The 20,986-nt window shown below is 45.7% G+C and overlaps 1 protein-coding gene and 1 pseudogene across 2 annotated transcripts in view; one reads left to right on the forward strand and one right to left on the reverse strand.

The window, feature by feature from the left end:
- LOC118836441 overlaps positions 1-20,986 on the reverse strand; it is an 80,348-nt pseudogene that overhangs the window by 43,689 nt on the left and 15,673 nt on the right.
- The window catches only part of ALPL (alkaline phosphatase, biomineralization associated), a 48,639-nt gene continuing 41,267 nt past the window's right edge, over positions 13,615-20,986 (forward strand). The window contains exon 1 of one of the 2 annotated variants that reach the window (XM_036747802.1): positions 13,615-13,961. The gene's annotated coding sequence lies outside the window, so the exon portion shown is untranslated. The remainder of the gene's footprint in view (positions 13,962-20,986) is intronic. The other variant, XM_036747803.1, reaches the window with a different exon arrangement.

Consider the following 20,986-nt stretch of genomic DNA (forward strand, 5'->3'; position numbering starts at 1 on the left):
TTCCAGTTTGAACAAATTATGCTTGCTAAGTGGCTCAATTAATTAATCAATAAGTGTTTATTAACCACCTACTATGTGCCAGTTAAGCACTGGGGATACAAAGGTTAAAACAAACAAATAGACCCTATTTCCTGCTCTCCAGGAGTTTATTCTACTACGCAGACAGGCAGAAATATAAACAAAATAAATACCAGATGATGTGATGGCAGGAAGCCATCGCTGCCTTTGGCAATGATCAGGGAAGGTCTTATGCAGAAGGTGGACAAGTTACTCTAAAGAGAGTCTAAAATATTACATCTCTGAAGTGTTCCACACTCCAGATTGTTATTATGCACAGGGCTTTTCTGTAGGTCTGAGCCCACCATGGCTTTCCTGTTCCCTCTTTTATCCAGAAGTGGCCCAGGAGTCTCCTGTTAATTGGGAGGTGGGGGGAGGGGGGAGCCTAACCTACATGTACCATCATCATCGTTATTATTATTTATTAATTTCAGTAGCATAGGAAAAGAAGATACTCCTAGCTAGGGTTTGTGTATGGCCTGACTGTCTCCATCCTTCCAGCTTGGCATTTCTTCACAAGGAGAAAGCTATGAATAGTTAAGAAGGCCTTTTGAGCCTAACCCTAATCAACCCCCTGGGTGGCCAAGGTCTCCGGGTGAGCAGGAGTGGCAGCCAGACTTGATTCTGGCGGGTGAAGCCATGGCTGGGGTTCCTTCCACATGACCCCCCTCCCTTCTTGTTTTGTGTTTCTTCCCCCACCCTGAAAACCAGCGTCAGACTGATAACTCCCTCGGAACAGCCAGATTCCACTTCCTACGGTCCTTGACCTTCTCCCCGTTGCCTGGCTCCCTCCCCAGAGCTGGGAGATAGACAGAAACATGTTTCCCTCCCGGGGTTGAAGCAAGGAGAAGGGGCCTTGGCCATGCTCGGAGCTCCTCTCAGGACAAAATGGGAATATTGTTCTCCTGGACAATGGGGTTTTATAGGGAGGGCTCTCCAATGCATTTTAAAAATAACTTCCTTTAATAGGCAACTAAAGCTTTGTGACAAGCTTTGTGAACTCTGGAGGGAATGCTTGGGAGGTAGGAGGAGCCTCAGCCCTGGGGGTCTCCTTAGAGCTAGGAGATCTTGGGTTGGAGCTGGTGCTCGGGGTGATCTTGGAGATAGGGGCTAGTGAAGAATGGGACTATTGTTGGGGGATTAGAGTCAGGGTGAGGACCCGGGATGGGACTGGATTTAGTGTTTGGGACAGGAATGAGACTAGGGCTGCGTTTAGGACTGGGGATTGGGATGGGTTAAATCTGGGGTGGGGGCTGGTGTTGGTTTTAGAGATGGGATTAGGACAGGAGCTAGGGTTAAAAATGGAGTCTGGGAGAAACAGGCCGAGATTGGAGGTGACAGCTGGGTTTAGGACTGGGGAAGCTGGACTTCATAGGAACTATGTTAGGGTTAGGTAGCTCGTCACCTGTATGTCCCTCCACATGTTCCTCAGTTATGTCCAATTCTCACTGACCACTGTGTGTATCTGTGATTTATTGGGGAATTTTTTATTTTCATTATGTCATTTTATTAAATGTCTTCTCTTTAAACAAATTTTGTCCTCTCTGCTGCCATTGAGTCGTGTCTGACCTTGTGACCCCATCTGGAGTTTTCTTGTTCTGGAGTGGTTTGCCATTTCCTTCTCATTTTACAGATGAGGAAACTGAGGCAAACAGGGTTAAGTGACTTGCCCAGGGTCACCCAGCTAGTAAGTATCCAAGGCCACATTTGAACTCACAAAGATGATTATAAGCCCAATGCTCTGTCTACTTCACACCTAGCTGTCCTTTCACTGACTAGGAGAAAGTCAATATAACTCATGAGCTATGGTCCTTTAATGGCCAAAGGCTTACTCCAGGTTTAATGATCTTTTCTGGAGAGCTCCACATGGAAAAGGCAGATGTGCTAGATAATACACTTAAAATACACTTAAATCAATCAGTTCCAGTTTATGCTTCCTAGAAACATAAGTCCCAGACCAATCCCTACCTGGTCATTGTTTGGGCCCCATTGGCTCAGAGTAAATTTAAATAGCAATTGTTTCTGTTTGGGTCAGAAAAACCTTGAGGGTCTTTTCCCAAACTGATTTTTTTTAACTAGCCTACCTAGCCTTAATCACTGAGTGGGCATTGTCTCAGTCAAACTAAGACCTGTTAAAGACCTTAGCTTAAAAAGGTCAAGGTCTCTCACATCCATTTCCATTTGTCCTTGATCTTTATCTGGCCACTGGACCCAGATGGCTCTGGAGGAGAAAGTGAGGCTGGTGATCTTCCACAGTCCTCCCTCACTGAAATCCAATTCACTGCGTGTCATGGCATCACCTCCCTGATGTCATGGTCCTCTTCAAGAACAAAGGACAAACAACAACAACAAACTTATACAATATTTCCTTCACCTAAAGCCAGATGGTTCTTAGGCCTTCTCTGGACAGTAGCCCCAGTGCACCCTAGAAACTCCCGAGTGCCCATTATCTGTGACCTCTGCCTTCAGAGGAGGCTTTTTAGATACCGAGGGCTGGTGACATTGGGATAGGAATCTCCTATTACGGTTCTTTAGAGATCTTTTTTTTTTTTTTTTTTTAGAGATTTTTAAGGAAAGAGGAGACTGCAATCAGTTTTGTAGTCTGTACCCATTTGAGAGGGTTTGCAGTGGATATTCTGTTATGTCTTGGGCCAGGTTTGAACCGTTGGGCTTCTCATAAAGGGACTTTGCATTAGGTCAGGTGCCTTGCTGTTCTTTCAGCTCTGAGGCTATCCAGATGCTCCTTCTCTCTGAAAGAACTTCTCTAATACTCAGTTTCTCATCCAGGAACCCCTTTGGGCCTAGCCTGACCTCTTGAGGACTTGTTGTCTTGGGTTCAGAGATTCTCCCACTGCCTCTCTCTCAGGCCGCCATCTTTAAGGTGTGGGAGTTCCCTGGAGTAAGGCTGTTTAGATAGGCAGTTTCCTTCTCCCCCAAAGACTCAAGTCCTCTCTGTGTGTGCACTGTCCCTCCTTTCACCTCTGGTCCCTGTGCTCAGCTCTGTCAATTGGTCTTTGCTCTCCTCTGCCCAGGTTGGTCTGCTCCTTTGGCTAAGTCTCAGGGTGCAGCCTAGATCTACTATAATCAGTCAACCTCAGTGTGTGTTTTCTCCCTCCTCTCCCCCAAACCTCAACATCGGTTAGTTCCCCCCTGCCAAAACCACCTTGTGTTCATTTTTAATTTTTTCCATATATAATTTATAGAGGTACATGTGGAAATGATGACCATGAGTAATCGCAAGAAACAGAGGAAGACAGATGAACTGATGGAGAGCAAAGGAAGATCCAGGGGAGACATAAACAAACGACTTGGTTAAATAATAATAATAAAAAAAATCTAACATTTAGATAGTGCCATGCACTGCACTAAGAGCTTTATAATTATTATCTGGACAGTGAAGTGGTGAAGTAGATAGAGCCCTAGGCCTGGAGTCGGGAAGACCTGAATTCAAATCCAGCTCAACACTTACTGGTTGTGTGACCCTGAGCAAGTCACTTAACCCAGTCTGCCTCAGTTTCCTCATCTGTAAAATAAGCTGGAGAAGGAAATGGCAAACCACTCTGGTAACTCCGCCAAGAAAACCCCAAATGGGGTCACGGAGAGTTGGACATGACTAAAACAACCAAACAACAAATAATGTCATTTGATTCTCACAACAACCCTGAAAATTAGGTACTATTTTTATCCCCATTTTTTAGAGATGAGGAAACTGAGGCAAACAGAGTGACTTTCCCAAGGTCACATAGCCAGTAAGTGTCTGAGGCTAGATTTGAACTCAGGTCTTCCTGACTACAGCCCCAGTGGTCTTTCTTTTGCTCCTGGCCGCCTAAAGGCAGGAACTATTTCATTCTTAACTTTATAATCTCAGAACTTAGCACAGTGCCAGGATTGTAGTAGTCATTTAATAAATGTTTATTATTTATTGACGTCAAGGAACTAACAAATACACAGGCCAGGGGTATATACAAGATAAATAGGAAATAAGGTTCTGGAAGGTACTGCAATTAAGAGAGATTGGGGGAAAATAGGAATTAGTTGGGAATTAAAGGAATCCTATGAGGTCAGTAGTTAGAATGGATGAGGAAGGGCCTTCCAGGCATGGGGGACAGTCAGAAAACATTCTTGGAGCTGAGAGATGGTGTCTTGTTCATAGAACAGCCAAGCGATCAGTGCCACTGGATAGAAGAATAGTGGTGGGGACCAAGGTATGGCAGGAGGCTAGGCTTTGAATGCCAAATGGAGCATTTTCTCTTTGGTCCTGGAGGTGATAGGAAACCACTAGAGTTTGATGAGTAGAGGGCGACGTGGAGCTGTGATTCAGGAAAATCACCTGATGGCTAAATGGATTAGAGTGGGGAAGAGAGGTGGGCATACCCACCAGCCACTGTTACAATAGTCCAGGTGCGAGGTGATAAGGGTCTACACCAGGATAGTAGCAGTGTCAGAGGAGAGAAGGGGACCCATTTAAGAGATACTGCAAAGGTAAAATTGACACACCTTGGCAGCAGCTTGGATATAGGGGCTGAGAGATGGTGAGGTATCCAAGAAGACGCCTAGGTTGGGAGCCTGAGGAACTGGGAGGATGGGGTCGTCTTCTATAGTGATAGAGAAGGTAGGATGGGGGGGAAGGGTTTAGGGGGAAAGATAATGAGTTCTGTTTTAAACATAATGAGTTTAAGAAGTCTATTGGACATCCATTTCAAGATGTCTAAAAGGTAATTAGAGATGTGAGACTGGAGGTCAGCAGAGAGATTGGGGCATGAAAGGTAGATTTGAGGCTCATCAGCATAGAGATCGTAATTAAATCTGTGGGAGCTGATGAGATCACCCAATGAAGTTGTATGAAGGGAGAAGAGAAGAGGGCCCAGGATAGAATCCTGAGGGAAACCTACTGTTAAATAAAGGCATGATTTGGAAGAGGATCCGGCAAAGGAGGCAGAGGAGTGGTCAGATTTGTTGTTGTTCCATCGTGTCTGACTCTCCCTGACACCATTTTGGGTTTTCTTGGCAGAGATAATGGAGTGATTTGACATTTCCTTCTCCAGATCATTTTACAGAGGGAGAAACTGAGGCAAACGGGATTAAGTGACTTGCCTGGGGTCACATAGCTAGTCTGTGTTGAGGTCAAGTTTTCCTGGCTTCAGACCAGGCTTCTATTCACTGCACCACCTAGCTGTCCCAGCAATCAGATAGGAGGAAAACCAGGAGTGAGGTGTCTTGAAATGCTAGAGGGCAGAGAGTATCAAGGAGGAGAGAGTGATTGGCACATCCAAAGCTACAGAGAGGTCCAGGGGAAGGAGGAGTGAGAAAAGGCCAGATGCCCAGGGTTTACCCACTTCCTGGATCACCTTGTTCGAGTGAGTCTTCCTTTCTCTGAGCTTTCACTTACCTTCTCTATAAAATGACCCCATTGGGCTTAATAATCAATCTCTGAGGTCCCTTCAGGTCTAGTTCCTATAAATAATTCCTGCCTTGGATGGGGCAGCTAGGTGGCACAGTGGATAGAGTCAGGAGGACCTGAGTTCAAATTTGACCTCAGACACTTACTAGCTGTGTCTCCCTGGGCAAGTCACTTTACCCCATTTGCCTCCAAAAAAAAGAAGGCTGGCTTTTAGAGTCAGGAAGATTTGGTTCAACTCCTTCCTGTGACAGATCCTAGAGGAAGAGAGAGGAATGGAGAAGGAGAGAGAAAGGGTACCAGAATGAAGTCCACTTGTTGGTGAGATATAGGGACCCGCTAATATTGACTGTCCCCAAACCCGTCGTGTGCATTTGAAGCAGCTGGGTAGCCGACTGATAACATGCCAGATTTGTCATCCAAGTGATTTGAGTTTAAATCTTGCCCAGCTGTGTCATCTCATCTATAAAATGTTAGCAGTTATTTCTCCTGGAGTTGTTTACTGCCCTCCCCACCCCTTCATTCCCCACTTCCCCTAAATTCCCTGGGATTCCTCCCCCCTTTTCTCTGCCTACTCAACTTCTCCCTGTCAGAGCCCATCTTGTCAAAATTTCCCATTTTGCAGATGAGGAAACTGAGGCCCAGAAAGGAGCAGTAACTTACCCAAGTTTACATAAAGAGTAAATATCAGAGCTGGGATTGAAATTCAAGGACTCAGTCCCCAAAGACAATGTTCTTTCTACCTTAGCCCAAGACCCATCTCCTCCACCATGAAGCTCTTCCTGGCTCCTTTGTGGCCTAAAGAGATCACTCCCACATTATTCAGTCTTGTCTTGTTCCAAGTGCTTCCTGATAGTAATATTTTCTTCGTTACTAATCCAGAAACTCCAGGGTGGTGGGGGACTTTGTCATCTTCTTTTTACAAAAGGGCTGGGTGTACTCAAAGTATGCAACAACACGGTCAGTTACTAGTTATATGACATAATATTGTCTTTTCCCAGTGTCTCCTCCCCAGGAACTAGTTTCTTCCTTTATAACATGACTGGGTTGTGTAACAACAGTGTTGCTTGCATCTACTGTGGCTGTGTAAGACCAACAACACCAGCACACAGAAAGGCTGCCAGCACAGATTCTTTGATCTGCTTTTCTAAGGAAAGCAACTTTAAGGGGTTAACAATCTCATTTTAATCAAGCATACATATATCATTCACTTAGTTCAGGGGGAAAAAGCCAGCACCCTGAACTTCAGAGCAAATACAAGCAGAAATTACAAAGACAGACAATATAAACAGAGCAAACACACACAGTTCTCAATAGACAGGCCTCTAGCTGCCTGACCAAAGGCTTACATGAAAGCCAGCCTCGGCTCTAGCGGCTACCCACAGTCTTGTCTGGTCAAATCACACAACTGTCTTCCAGTAAGTGAGAACCCCAAACAAAACGCTAACCTCTGAGTTTATATACTCTGTTCAGGGTCAAAGGGCATCACAACCAGGCACTCAAACCCATGTGAACTAGGCTTTCTTGTTTCTTAAGCAGGTCATCAAAGACTCTCAGATTTAATCAAAGATACAAAGGCCAGACTCATCAAAAGCACTTGATTACTTCAGTGCTCCAAATGGGAAAACAGTAATTACCAATACAGTTGGATCAGCCTTTTTTTAAAAAAATAGTTTGATGACTCTATTCCAATGTAATTGAAATAATTTTCTTCTATGCATTTAAAAACATTCTTCAGAGAAGGAGCCTGTCCATAGACTTCACCAGATTGACCAAGGGCACCAGGATACAGACAAGGTTAAAGACCCCTGCACTGATGTTTGCTAAGGTTCCATCCCCATGTTCCAATAGTCAAGGAAACATATTATATTGAAACAGCATATGTTCAAAGCCCACTTCCAGCTCTCCTCTCCAGCGTTGTAAAAAAGTTAATGCCATCTTGGGCTTCACTGAGGACCATTGCTTCTGGGGACAGGCAGGTAAGAAGCTCTCTGGCTGCTGCCTTGTTGGAGGGCAGATCTGCACATGCACAGTACTGGGTTCAGTTCTAGGCATCACATTTCTAGAAGGACATGGAGAAGTTGGAGAGCATTCAGAGAAGGGTAACCAGAATGAGGACCCGGCAAATGAGAATGTTTAATCTACAGAAGAGAAGACTCAGGGGAGACATAATAGTTGTGTCAAGTGATTTGAAGGACTGTCACATGGAAGAGGGGTCAGACATGCTCTGACTGGTCATAGAGCACAGAACCAGGAGAAACGGGTAGAATTTCAGCTAGATGGAGAAAACTCCCAAAGTGTAATGACACCTCAAGAGGTTCTGGTTTTTTTCTCCTTGGAGATCTTCTGGCAGAAGTTAGAATACCATCAAAATGGGGATTCCTTTTGGGCTGAACTAGATGGCCCCTGGGGTCTCCTCCAACTGTCAAATTCTGTGATTTTAACATTTTATTTCTGAGTGTTACATGTTCTAAGCTCACTTCCAATCCTAACATTCCATGTTCTAGGGCCCCTCCCAGCTTTGATATTCTATGATCTAAAGGCCCACCCAGCTCTGACATTTTGTGTTCTTAGGTCTCTCAAACTCTGATATTCTGTGACTTGAATATCACTATTGCTTCAGGATCAGCACCTCTCACCCTAGATAATTCTATTTTCCATCAGCATCTCTGTTCAGTTTTGACTCCACCAAACACCCAGTCTCCTCCAGGATAAACTGTTCACCTAAAATCTCACCATCATGTTGATTGACTCAGTTTCTGATACTCAATACCTTCTCCACTCCCTTGATGACATTTTTTAGGGCCTTTAGTCACATTGTTCGAATGCCAAATTCATTTTGCCTAAAAGACTCTTTTATGGAGAACTCACACAAGGCAAGTGCTCACACAGAGGTCAGAAGAAGTGATAGAAGGACACTTTCAAGGTCAAGGTCTCTCAGAAGAACTTTGGTATTTACTGTGTGATATGGAAGATGCTGGCAAAGGACCACCCAGCATGGCCTACCTGCACCAAAGAAGGTGCTATGCTCTATGAGCAAAGCAGAATTGTCGTAGTTCAAAAAAAAAAAAGTGAAATATGCAAATTTAGAGTTATTTACACTCCAGATATTCATGTGGACTGCTCGTGCCTGACCTGAGCCTTCCAAGCTCACATTGGTCTGATCAGCCACAGTCAGACACACTGTACTTGACACCGACATAGTGATGTCATTTTGGTCCTCTTCGAGTATGAAGGACAATGACTACCCAGTTCTGTCATTCTATGTTCTAAGGTCTCTTCCAAGACTGAAGTTCTATGTTCTGTTCTTCCATTATCGAGGTGTTTGACTCAGTTTTTCATGCTCATGCCTTCTCCACTCCCACCTTGGCTCTCCCCTTTTGTCAGAAGCCTGGAAGGTAGATCAAGAAAATGCCTCCTTTATAGAGGGCTCAGAACTATGAGACCCACATGCAAGTAACTTAAAAAAAAACCCAAACAATCCTCTGTTTGCCTCAGTTTCCTCAGCTGTAAAGCGGGATAATGACAGTACGTACCAGACAGAGTTGTTGTGAAGTTCAAATGAGATTGTAGCTGCAAAAGGCCTGGAACACAGTAAGCATGTAATAATGCTTGTTTCCTTTCTGTTAGAGACTAACAATTAAGCAAAGATGCCTCCCGCAATGACATTGTATACAGTATGTTGTCCTAGTAGCCCCCCATTCTCTTCCATGAGGAAGCAGATAGGTTGGAGGGAACCTTCATTGGTTTTTCAGTTAGCAGCAAAGCCAGGCATCCAATCCCTCTGACTCCAGGGCCGTCATTCTACAAATCCACTGCACTAGGAGCTCAGCAGAAATTTAAACAAAAATGGATCCCAAGGACTCTTGGGGGCTCTTGTGATAAAGCAGGACTGAAATTAAGAAGCATAAAAACCACATGGTCTGGAATGCCCCACCCCACCATTGTCACCTTGATAGTTTCCCATCCAGGGTCTACAGTGAGTTCCCCCTAAGCTCTCCCTCTCCTCTTGCCTTCCCTATTACCATCATCCTCCCAGTCCCTCAGTCTCCCAACCAGGGCTGCCTCCAGTCTTCCTGATCTATATCTGGCCATTGGATCCAGATGGCTCCAGAAGAGAAAGTGAGGCTGGTGACTTTGCACAGCCTTCTCTCACTTCAATCCAATTCACTTTTGTGTCAGGGTACCATCTTCCCAGTGTCATGGTCCTCTTTGAGAACGAACGCCAAACCATAACAACAGGCTCCCACCCTAGGAGTCATCTGGACTCCTCATTCTCTCTCACCCCCCCATATCTAAACTGTGGCCAAGGCCTGTCCATGTTCGTAACATTTCTCAACTCTGTACCCTTCTCTCCTCTGACACTGCCCCCTCTCTAGTGCCGGTTCTCATCACCTCACACCTGGATTACTGAAATAGCTGGTGAGTTGGGGGAGGGGGAGCGGGGTGGTGGAAGAAGGGTGTCTGCCTGCCTCATCTTTCCTAATTCAATCTGGCAGCTGGTGACTGACTTAGAACTTTCCCAGACCCATCCTTGCGGCCCTCGAGGGACCAAAACCCAATAGTCCAGAATCAGAGGTGATCCAGCTATTTGGAGTTTTAAGTCAGAAAAGCTTGCAAGCAGAACCACACAGAGCTAGTCTGAGGGTCCTCTGGAAGGGGTTACATCAGAGTGTTTAAAGCTAAAAACTACAATGTTACTTTATTCTAGATTTCCAGGATCAGCCTTGCAGTTTCTAGGTACAAGTAACTGGTAACAAGTTCAGCCTTGTGGTTTCAAGACAGTCTCTCAAAGGATCACTGGTATGTCATGCAGGAGGCAGGCTCTAATTGGCTGGTTCTGAGTTTTCCAGCCTTCACCTTCTCCTGGATATTAAGGAAGCTCAAGCAAATGGAGAAGGTTAATCCATTCCTCTACTAACTTCAGTGGCTCCTTTACACCCCTCCCTCCACACCCCTACCCACACATACTCAGCCATCCAGTGACAAAGGCCTCTTTGCAGTTCCAAGAACAAGACAGTTCGTCTCCCTACTCTGGGCATTTTTAACTGGCAGCCCTATGCCTGGGATGTTCTGCCACCTCAGCTCTGCCTCCCAGCTTCCCCGGCTTCCTTCCAGTCCCAGCTAAAATCCCACCTTCTACAGGAAGCCTTTCCTGATCCCTCTCAATTCTAGGGCCTTCTCCTTGTTGATTATTTCTATCCAGTATATAGCTTGTTTGCATGTGATTATTTGCAAATTGACTTTCTCTTTGGACTAAAAACCCTGTCTTTTGCCTTTCTTTGTATCCCCAGCACTTAGCACAGTGCCTGGCACCTGCTTAATTAATGCTTATTGACCCATTGAGGTGGATAACCAAGGGTGGGTGCTGGGATTAATGTAATCATTTTGTCTGTTCAATCAGCTAGCTTTGGACAACAGCCACCAGGAGGATTGGTACAGTGAGTGGTTTTCTAGTCATTCTTTGTTTTGGTGTCACTTACTAGCTGTGACCTGAAGCAAATCACCTTACCTCCCTGGGCCCTAGTTAAATTAGAAGGTTGGATTGGATCAGAGTTTCTGGACTCTGGGGTCCATGAAGTTAAATGGGAAATAATCAGCAAGCATTTATTAAGCACCTACTATGTGCCAAGTACTGGGCTAAGCACTGGGGATACAAAGAAAGGCAAAAAACCAGTCCCTTCCAACAAGGAGCTTATATTTGAATGAGGAGACAACATGCAAATAAAAATTACATCTTTATTTTCGTTAATCTAAAGCTGAAATTTAGCATTTATGTCCATTATTAAAAAATAACATTCTGAGAAGAGGTTCATAGTGAAACAACTATTCCTTTTTCTTAATAAAATGCTAGCATTATTAATAAAATGATTAATTACCCAGAAACTATGTCTCTCTAACTTTTTAAACCTCACAATCCGCTTCACCAAATAATAACAGCTAACATATAGCATTTACTGCCAGACACTTACACAAATTTACAGACTTTACAATTATTATCTTGTTTGATCTTAACAAAAACCCTGGGAGGCAAATGCTATTAATATCCCTATTTTTTACAGATGAGGAAATTGAGACCTTGGCTTGCCTGGGGTCACACAGCTAATAAGTGTCTGAGGCTGGATTTGAACTCAGTTCTTCTTGACTCCAGGCCTGGTGGACCATCAATTGAGCTAAGTGGTGTCTAAGGAGCCTTTTATCTCTAAAGTTCTTTTTCAGGTCCCTCCCAGTTGGTGTTCTCTGTCCTAAGGCCCCTCCCAGTTCTGACATTTCAAGATTAAAAAAAAAATCTTTGCTGTGATGGAAAGAGAATTAAATAAGAAACAAGGAGTCCTATTTTTGACCTTTTAGGGGTCTTCTCCACTAGAAACAGGATGTTTTATCCTAGCTACATATCGATTCAATTTTGTCCCTTCCTATCATTCAACAGTGAACCCTCAGCTTTTGTTTGAGAATTTCTCTTTATCACTAATCAATCTACAAATACTTATTACACACCACTGTGTTCAAGGAAGGCACTAGGTTAGTGCCCAGGACAGTACAAAGCAGTTTGGTGCAGTGCAAGAACTCGGACTCCAAGTTGGGGCTTGGAATCATCACATCCTGCTTCTAAACTTAATAGCTGTGGAACCTTAAGCAAATTGCTTGACCTATCAGGCCCTCCCATTCTTCACCTGTAAAATGGGGGAGATAAGAACACCTTCCATGGTTGTTGTGAGAATAAAATATTTGTGAGGTGCTTTCCAAATGGTAAGGGAAGCCGTGGATAGAGTGGCCCCCACCTTTCCCCTGGGTGCCTGCACATCACCAAACCCCCTCCCCTCTCCCCAGTCTGGAAGACCAAAGTTCAAATCCAGCTTCAGATGCTTAGAAGCTGAGTAACCCTGAGCAAGTCACTCAAGCCTGTTTGCCTCAGTTTCCACATCTGTAGAAATGAGTAAATGGCAAACACTCCAGTGTCTGTGCTCAAGAAAAGCCCAAATAGGGTCATGAAGAATCAGAACTGACTGAAAAACAACAAAACTCCAAACCATAAAAGCTACATACAAGTGTGATTATTATCAACACATATATATCAACTCCAGTTTCCACGTGTATCATACCATAATCCTTGTACTAGTTACTAACTTTATGACCTTGGACAATTCACTGCGTTTCTGAACAGTTTCTGGGTCTGTAAAATGAGGACTAAACTTGTTCATATCTAAAGTGCCTTCTACATCAAACATTCTACGTGCTAAGGTCTCACTCGGCCCTAACATTCTGTGATTTACACACTCTTACTCTAGGCAACCTGATGTAGGAGACTGGAGTATTGTATGGGAGTCAGGAAGGCTTAGGTTTCAATCTTGCCTCGGTCACAGACTAGCTGTGTGACTGGGCAAGTCATTCAACCTTCCTGGACCTCAGTTTCCTAATCTGTAACATCAGAGGACTAGACTCAATGCCTTTTAACCAGTTCTAAATCTTGATTTCCCTCTCTTGGTACCACAGAGGGAGGAGAGAGCCTTAGTGTGAGGGAGGGATTGTCCTGGTTTCCAGGTCCCCTCACTTTCTTCTCTCCAACCATCCCCCAAACTTGACTTCCCCGAGGTAGGGTGGTGTGGCCGATGAGATGAAGGGGAAGAGAAAAGAGGGAGGAAATGGGGAGAAGGCTGAGGGAAGCTGAGAGGAGGAAGGAAGCAGGATCGTTGAGAGGGAGGCATCGGAATTGGGAGGGGAGGAAAGGTTGGAGGTCGTTAATGGGCAGAAAGGGGGCGAGAGCAAGAAGGGGGCGGGGAATCATGTGATTTAGGGCTGCAAGAGATGCTAGAGGATATCGAAGTGAACTGATTTTCCCTCATCTCACAGATAGCCTAGTGCCGAGTCACGACTTGATTCAATTACCTTCATTCCCACACCAGTGGCTTCTGAAAGACCGAGGAGGAGTGGGAGGGGGCCACGAGTGGGGTGTGGGTTGTGGAGCTGGGGGAGAGGAGGGGGCTCAGGGCTAAGGAGGGAGACAGGGTCCTACCAGAGGATGGAGGGTGAGGTGCGCGGACACCTCGGCAGCCCTGGGCAGGACCCAGACAGGAGGCTGGCCAGGGCTCAGAGCCAGCCTTCCCCGGCCCGCCACCCCTGCTTCTGGGCGGCAGGGGGCACTCGGAGCCGCGTGGCTCGGACAGCTCCCGGACTTCTCTCCTCCTCGTCCTCGTCCTCGTCCTCCTCCTCATTCTTCTTGTCCTCCTCCTCCTCCTCCTCCCTCTCCACCTCCCTTCAGCCTGGGGGCGGGCAGGGGGCGGAGGAGGAGGAGGAGGGGAAGGGCGATGAGGGGCCGCGCGGCTTTCCCATCCCCTGGGACTGCTGCCTTTAAAAGCTGCGGGGGAGGCCGGACTGGGGTCATCTGCTCTTGTGTGCAGCCCAGCGCTAAGAGGGACTTTGAACTCCGAACCCAGGGCTCCCGGCTCCCAGTTGGCTCAAACTCTGCAACTTGCACGAGGTCGGCGTCCAACTCAGGCACGAACAGGTAAGACGGAGGAGCAGGGTCCACGCTGCCACCCCCATCCCTGTCCAGCCGGCCCTCTTGGGAAGTTTGGGCACCTCTACCCGGTGATGGGGCTGCCGGGTTCGTGAGTGAGCGAGCGAGCGAGTGTGTGTGTGTGTGTGTGTGTGTGTGTGTGTGTGTGTGTGTGTGTGTGTGCGCGCGCGCGCGTGTGTGTGCGGTTCCCTGCTGGGGAAAGGATCGATGGAGGGACGATGCTAGGCGGCGTTGAGGTGGCCACGCGACAGCAGGGACTGCCGGAGGCTGCCAGGGGGTAGAGTGATGGGGGGGCGGGGGCGGGGCGCTGAGAATAGCCGCTGGGAGTGTGAGCCAGCCGGGAAGGCCGAGGTCTAGGATTGAAAGTCAGAGATAGCGGGCAGAGCAGGAAAGGACCTTGGAGGTTAGCTGGGCTACCTTCTTCATTTTACAGTTAGGGAAATTGAGGTCTAGATAGCAAGTAGCAAAGCCAGGATCCGAGCCGGGATCCGAACCGAGATCCGCTGACTTCAAACCCTGGGCTTTTCCCTTTATGCTCCATCAACCCCTTGGGGGTCACCGGTGCTTCGAAAGGCAGGTTGTAGTAGGCACAGTGATCTTTTGGCCCCCAAATGAGTCCCAGGTCCCTCGATGGGAGAAAGCTGTGGGAGAAGGTACAGTAAAATAGAGGGTGCACTAGATGAAGGTAAATAGGTCTGTTCTAGCTATATATTTTGGAGCCAGTGACAGTGAAGAATCTAGAAGTTAGGGCTGTGTACACGGTAGCCCAGCTGGGAGGGAACAGGACCTTTCCTAAGGCTACCGTGAGAGGAAGGGCCAAGCTGACCTCACAGCTGGAGGCAGCCACCTCTCTTTTCTCTCTCCTCTCTCTCCTCTCTCCCTCCTCCCTCCTCCTTCCTTCCCCAACCTTCTCCTGAGTTTTTCAACCAGCCTCTTGCCATATTATTCCCAGAGGTACTGGCCTCAGTTTCCTCATCTGTAAATCTAAAAGGATTGGACCAGAGAATTGCTCTGGTTTTCTATGTGCTAAGGCCTCTCCAGTCTGTAACCTTCACTATCCTAAGAAAAAGTTGGGAATATAGGAATAAGTGACATACAGCACTTTTTATGACAATACAGCATGATGTGAATACTAGAGATATCACTCCCATTTCACAGATGAAGAAACTGAGAATCAGATTGTTTTATTTAGTGACCCAGGGCATTGAAATTTAGAGGGTAGGGGACTGCCTAGAAACAAAGGCATTCTATCTAGTTCACACCAACAACCATCTGAACTGATTTGAGGGTGGAGATTCTAGTTAATTAAATACATGTAGAGGTGGGTTAGAAATGGAGCCCAGGACTTAACTCCATTAGTGTCTTCAGGTAGATAAATCTGAGATGAGTGGGTAGGGCAGACCTGGATGCTTTGTTTCCTTTATTTTGGGTGGGAAAAGTGGGAAGTCACTTGTCTCCAGAGCCAGTATGCAAACCTGGGTCTTGTGACTCTAAATCCAATATTCTGCCCCATAGAATGTCACAGGACTGTTTAATTGTTTTTTTTTTTAATCTGTGCCCCACCTCCCAGTTCCTTGCTTACAGTAGGTGCTTAATATGTACTTGTTGCTGAGGGCCCAGGGCTTCTTAGGAACTGATGGGAGCAGCTCCTAAAAGCTCTTCTCCTTAGGATTCCAGAGCAGAGCCAATTCCCCCACCACCTGACACCATCTTTCCTCTTGACCATCTGACTGAGGGAACAGAAAGAACCTGCAGATAAAGAATGGGTGCTCCCCTACCTCTGGAATCCCTTTTGTGTCACTTTATGATCTCCTCCTCCTTCCTGAACATCACTGTCTCTGCTTGCCAGGCCAGCCTGTTCTCCTGTTCCCTCTGGCAATTGTGTTTCCTGACATTCCTCCTCCCTCATCCTACATCCTTGGCAATGCCTATCATCCCTGCCCCCCCCACCGCCAACTCCCACCCCTTGCCCCAGCTTCTATACCCTGAATGGCCAAAGACCTAAAAGTGAACTCAGCAAACACTTACTTAGGACCTGGAGTTTTTTGAGCCGGGGCAAGCTAAGGAAACAGCTTCTGCCACTGAATTCTTTCAGCCAACCTTGTGCCAAATGAGATGGCCTAAGCTAGCTGGCACTGAGAAACCAGGTCAAGAGTGTGTCACTGGGTGATACAGTAAAATTTCATTCATTTGATCTGTAAGCAGCAACTGGACAACTGCATGTGGTAGTTTGGCCCCGAGGGGATTTCTGTTGAGGTATGGAGTTAGGCTAAAAGTCCTCTGACACCATTCAGCTCCAGGACTGGAAGTTCCCTTTCTCCCGATTTTCCCCAATTTCTCCCACTCCCCAACAGCTTCCGTAGCTAATTGAATATTCAACACACGCTAGAAGTCCGGATCCATCCGAAAGGATTCCTGTTGAATGGAAAGCACTGCAGTTGGAATCCACAACTGGGTTCGAATTCCTCCCTCTATGTCAAATCCCTTCACCTAAAACTTGTGCTTTCTCCTGTGTAATCCAAGGTGGTTAGACTAGAACAAGAAAGCGAGAGCTGGAAGGGAACTCAGTTGAGTTCTCCTTTTTTACAATTGAGGTCATCCAAGGTCCTGAGATTTCGCACAGGCCATAAGTGGCAGTTTTGAAGCCAGCTCCTCTGACTCTAAAGTCAATGCCCTTTCACCATTGACTCTTACTGCCCCCTAAGGGTCCTCTAGGTCAAAATCCTTAGAACTCCGAGCACTCGTTAGACATTCAAAGTAGACCTATCCCAAATCCTTCCGTAATGGCTTCGTGAGTTGATTGCTCTCCATTTATCTCTTCCGGTATCCTATTCTTAAATCATAAAACTACCCTCACACACACACCGCAACCCACACACATTCATTCTTCAATTTGGTTTTCCCTCCAGCTCCTATAAGATGCTTCTCTAGCTCCCTTACCTCTACTTTGTTATTTAATGGTGTTTGGCTGGGTTTCCATCTCCTTCTTACAAGTAATACAATAGATCACCTTTGCATCTGATTTCCTGCTTCCTCTCCATTCCTGGAGGTGCTAATTGGCAGTGAGGCTGCCAAAATGTAGAGAAGCAGAGCCCAGGGCCCAGTGTGCCCACAAAGTAGGGCCTCCTGCCCACCCCAACCCCTGAATAATGGCAGTTGGCTTTTGCTTCTCATCAGCAAAGGGAGTGAACATGGCTTGCTGAAAAGTAGCGGGGGGGTGGGGGGTTGGTCAACAAAGCTTTAGTTGGGCAATCATATAAAGGTCTCTCCCTTCTGTGAGGTAATAAAGCATGGTAGAAAGCACCAGGGTCAGTGTGGAGAGGGTGGTGTTCTAGTCTTGACCAATATTAACTGGATGGACAACTTGAAGGAAGGCCATTCAATCTGAGCCCCCACCCCCCAATTTTACAGGTGAGGAAACTGAGGCAGAGATAAAGTGATTTGCCTAGGGTAACAAAGCTAGTAGGTGTCTCAGGCAGCATATGGAATGCCCAGGTATTCTGTGATCGGTCTTTTACCCGCCCCACCTCCCCAATCCTCTTTGTGTAAAATCTGAAGCCTGGGAAAGGAGGAGAAAGAACTCAGATTCTTTGTAAGGAAATTAAGAGGTTGCCACAGGAATGCTGAGTTGGCCTGACAGTGCATGTACACATCTGGAATTCCCTTTTTTTCCCCCTTATTCCCCCCTTGATCTTTAGACATGATCCTGATAGTCATTGCTCCTTATGCCCAAGGTCTTGGGGGCTGGCATGTAGGCTACATACTGGTGCCTGCTTATTCCCATCATCCATCCCCTCTTGACTTGACCCAATGCACACATTTGCTCCTGAAATGCTCAAGTTTTCCATGTTGTAATTCTCAGCGATATGTAAGCTTTTGTTTGCATTCTCTGTGCTTTACCAACTTAGAGGAAAAACTTGAAGGGTTAGGATCGGGGGAAGGGGAAGATGAGGAACAAGAAGTCAAACCAGATGTGTTTTTGTCTAACTGTAGGACAGTGGTTACAGCAGCCCAAGGAAAGCCAGCTTGCTCGCTGAATTCCAGTAACTTGAGTTCTGGCTTGACTCAAAATTGCAGTGTTCCTTTGGGGTTGGCATGGATTTTAGTTCCTTCTCCTCATTATTATCATCATCATCATTATTATTCCCCATTCATTTGGGACCTCAGGATCTGGGCATTGGAATTCTGCTGACCCCAGGAGCTTCCAAGAGAATCAGGGAACATTGGAAGAGGTGGGATTTTCCAGGTCATGAGGCTGAGAAAGGAGTGGAGGGACCTTAGAGGTTATCTGGTGTGGATGTCTCTTCATTACCAGAATTCCATGTCCCTGCCCTTCATTCTATGCAGGGAATATTTGAGCCCCACCCAGCTCCAGAATCCCTCTTTTGCTTCAGCCCTGGGTCGTCCCCCCCCCCCCCCCCCCCCCCCCCGCTGCTGCCACAAGGGTTCCAAATAGAAGAGACAGGGAGGCTCAATTCACTGGATCCTAGGATCTTAGAGTCAGAGCTGGCAGAAACCTTAAGAGGTGAGTCCAAACTCCCTCATTTTTCATGATCACATAGCTGGTGACAAGCCCTCTATTCATTACAATTTGATTCATTCATTTATTCAAGAATTTTCTGAACATCTATGTGCTTATTAACACGATGCCAGGCACATCGTGAATGCTAATAATAAATGCTTGTTGATCACTTTGACTGCACATGAAGAAATAAAGATGAATACAATTGTACAATCAATAAGAAACTTCATATTGCTTTTAAAATCATCAAACATTTATTTTCTCCTCCATTGTAAAAAAGAGGGAAAAAACCCCTTATAACAAATAGGCATTGATTGTCCCTGTCCAAAAAGATGTGTTAGATTCTTCATCTTGAATGTATGCCCTCCTTGTCAGGAGGTGGATAGCATGCTTCATTGTTCTTTTGGGATCATGGTTAGTCATTGTATATTAACTAATGTTCTTTAAGGCTTTCAAAGTCACTTGTTCTTGTAATGTTTTTAGTGTATAAATTTTTCCCTGCATCAGTTCATACAAGTCTTCCCAGGATTCTCTGAAAGTGTTCCTTTTCATCATTTCTTACAATGCATTGGTGTTCCCTTATAATCTCACACTATGGTTTGTTCAGCTACTCCCCTTTGGATGGGTACCCACTTGATTTCCAGGCCTTCACTCCTATGCAAACATCTTTTAGTGACTTTTCTTTCTTTGATCATTTGGAGGTATAAGCCTACAAGTGATGTTGCTGGGTCAAAAGGCAAGCATGGTTTTAGCAACTTTGGGAACATACCTCCCACTGGTTTTCCAGAATGGCTGGGCCAATTCAAAGCTCTACATTTCAACAGGACTTTAGGATTTAAAGAGACCTCATCTATTCTACCTTAACCCTTGTTATTCTGTCTAATTTCAGGATTTTTTCCAGCCTAACTCCATTTGGGGTTTCCTTGGTAGAGTTACTGAAGTGGTTTGCCATTTCCTTCTCTAGCTCACTTTACAGATGAGGAAACTGAGGCAAACTGAGTAAAGTGACTTGGCCAGGGTCACACAGCCAGTATATGTCTGAGGCCAGATTTGAACTCAGGTCTTCTTAACTCCAAGCCTGGCACTCTATGCACTATCCCACCTAGGTGCCCAAACCCTAACCCATACTTATGAGAAATAATTTAGTCAACTCCAATGATGGGTAATTCACTGCCAGTGAAGTCATTTTACTTTTGGACTTTTTCATTATTTCCAATCTAATTTGGCCTCTCTGCAACTTTGTTCCATGACTCTATTGCCCCTAGTTCTGCCTTTGGCCCAGGCAGAACCTGTCCAGTCCCTCTTCTTCATAACAATCATGCAAACACTTGAAGACAGTGAGGTCTTGTCTTCAGACAAAGGTGGATGGAGTCAGTTCCAGTCCTTCCCGGCTCTCTCCAGGAGTGGCTCTCTCCAGGAGTGCTTCTCGTGGAGAAAGTCCCCTGAAGAGGAGTAGTGGTAATCCTTTGTGTGCCATGCCTCCAGAGGGAGGGAAGGATATCCTGATACCTGATTTCAGTTTAAATATTAAAGACCTTCTACAGACAGGGTACTACACTAGGTGCTAGGGGTACAAAGTTCAAAACAGTCAAGGAGATTCTCTTCTACTGAAGGATAGAAGAAATACACAGTAATAATGCAAAGACATTTCAAGGGGGAGAAAAAAATGTGCTAATAACTGTGGGCAATGCTTGAGCTTTTGCTTTGAAGGGAGCCAGGGATTTTGCCAGACTGGGAGAACATTCCAGACTTTGGGGGGATCCCTTCCTTCTCTTTACCACTTCCACACTTTTGCTTATGTCCATCCCTCATATGTAGAGTACACTTCCCCCTAAACCCCATAAAAATAAATCTCATTGACAATCTATCAACAAATATTTATTTTCCCCCCGTGTACCAGATACTGAAATATGAATAATCCCTACTCATAGGAACTTACAGCCTATTGGTGAAGACAAACTAGAACTATAAACAAAATAAATATGTGTTGAAGCATTTTGAGGATTGCAAAGTGCTTTCCCCACAATGGCCCTCTTTTTAGCTATTTCTCAGAGGAAACAGGGTTAAGTGACTTGCCCAGGGTCACACAGCTGGTGGTCTTCCTGACTCTAAGCCTGGCACTCTGTCCCACTGGACCACCTAGCTGCCCATAAATTGACATACAGGATAGCAAAGGCATGCATGTACTAGGTGGTATGTCCTGTATAAAGATTACTAAGATTGTAGAGGAGTGAAAAGGGAATCATTTAGCTAACATTTGTATGGCACTGTCTATAAGACCTTAGGCCAAGACACTTAACTTTTTTTTAGAATAGACTCTATCTCTCAATGGAGAATTCTCAGTTTTGTAGATAAGGAAATTGAGGAGGTTGGCTAGTTCATGCGTTGTGCTGTATTGCTTACATACAACTATGGTTCTGAGTGGAAGCCTGAACTAAAGAATGAAAAATATCTTTTTACATAAGCTATAATTTTGGCCCCAGGGAGCTCA

This window comes from Trichosurus vulpecula, chromosome 2 (assembly GCF_011100635.1).
Source record: "Trichosurus vulpecula isolate mTriVul1 chromosome 2, mTriVul1.pri, whole genome shotgun sequence".
NCBI classification, from domain to species: Eukaryota; Metazoa; Chordata; class Mammalia; order Diprotodontia; family Phalangeridae; genus Trichosurus; species Trichosurus vulpecula.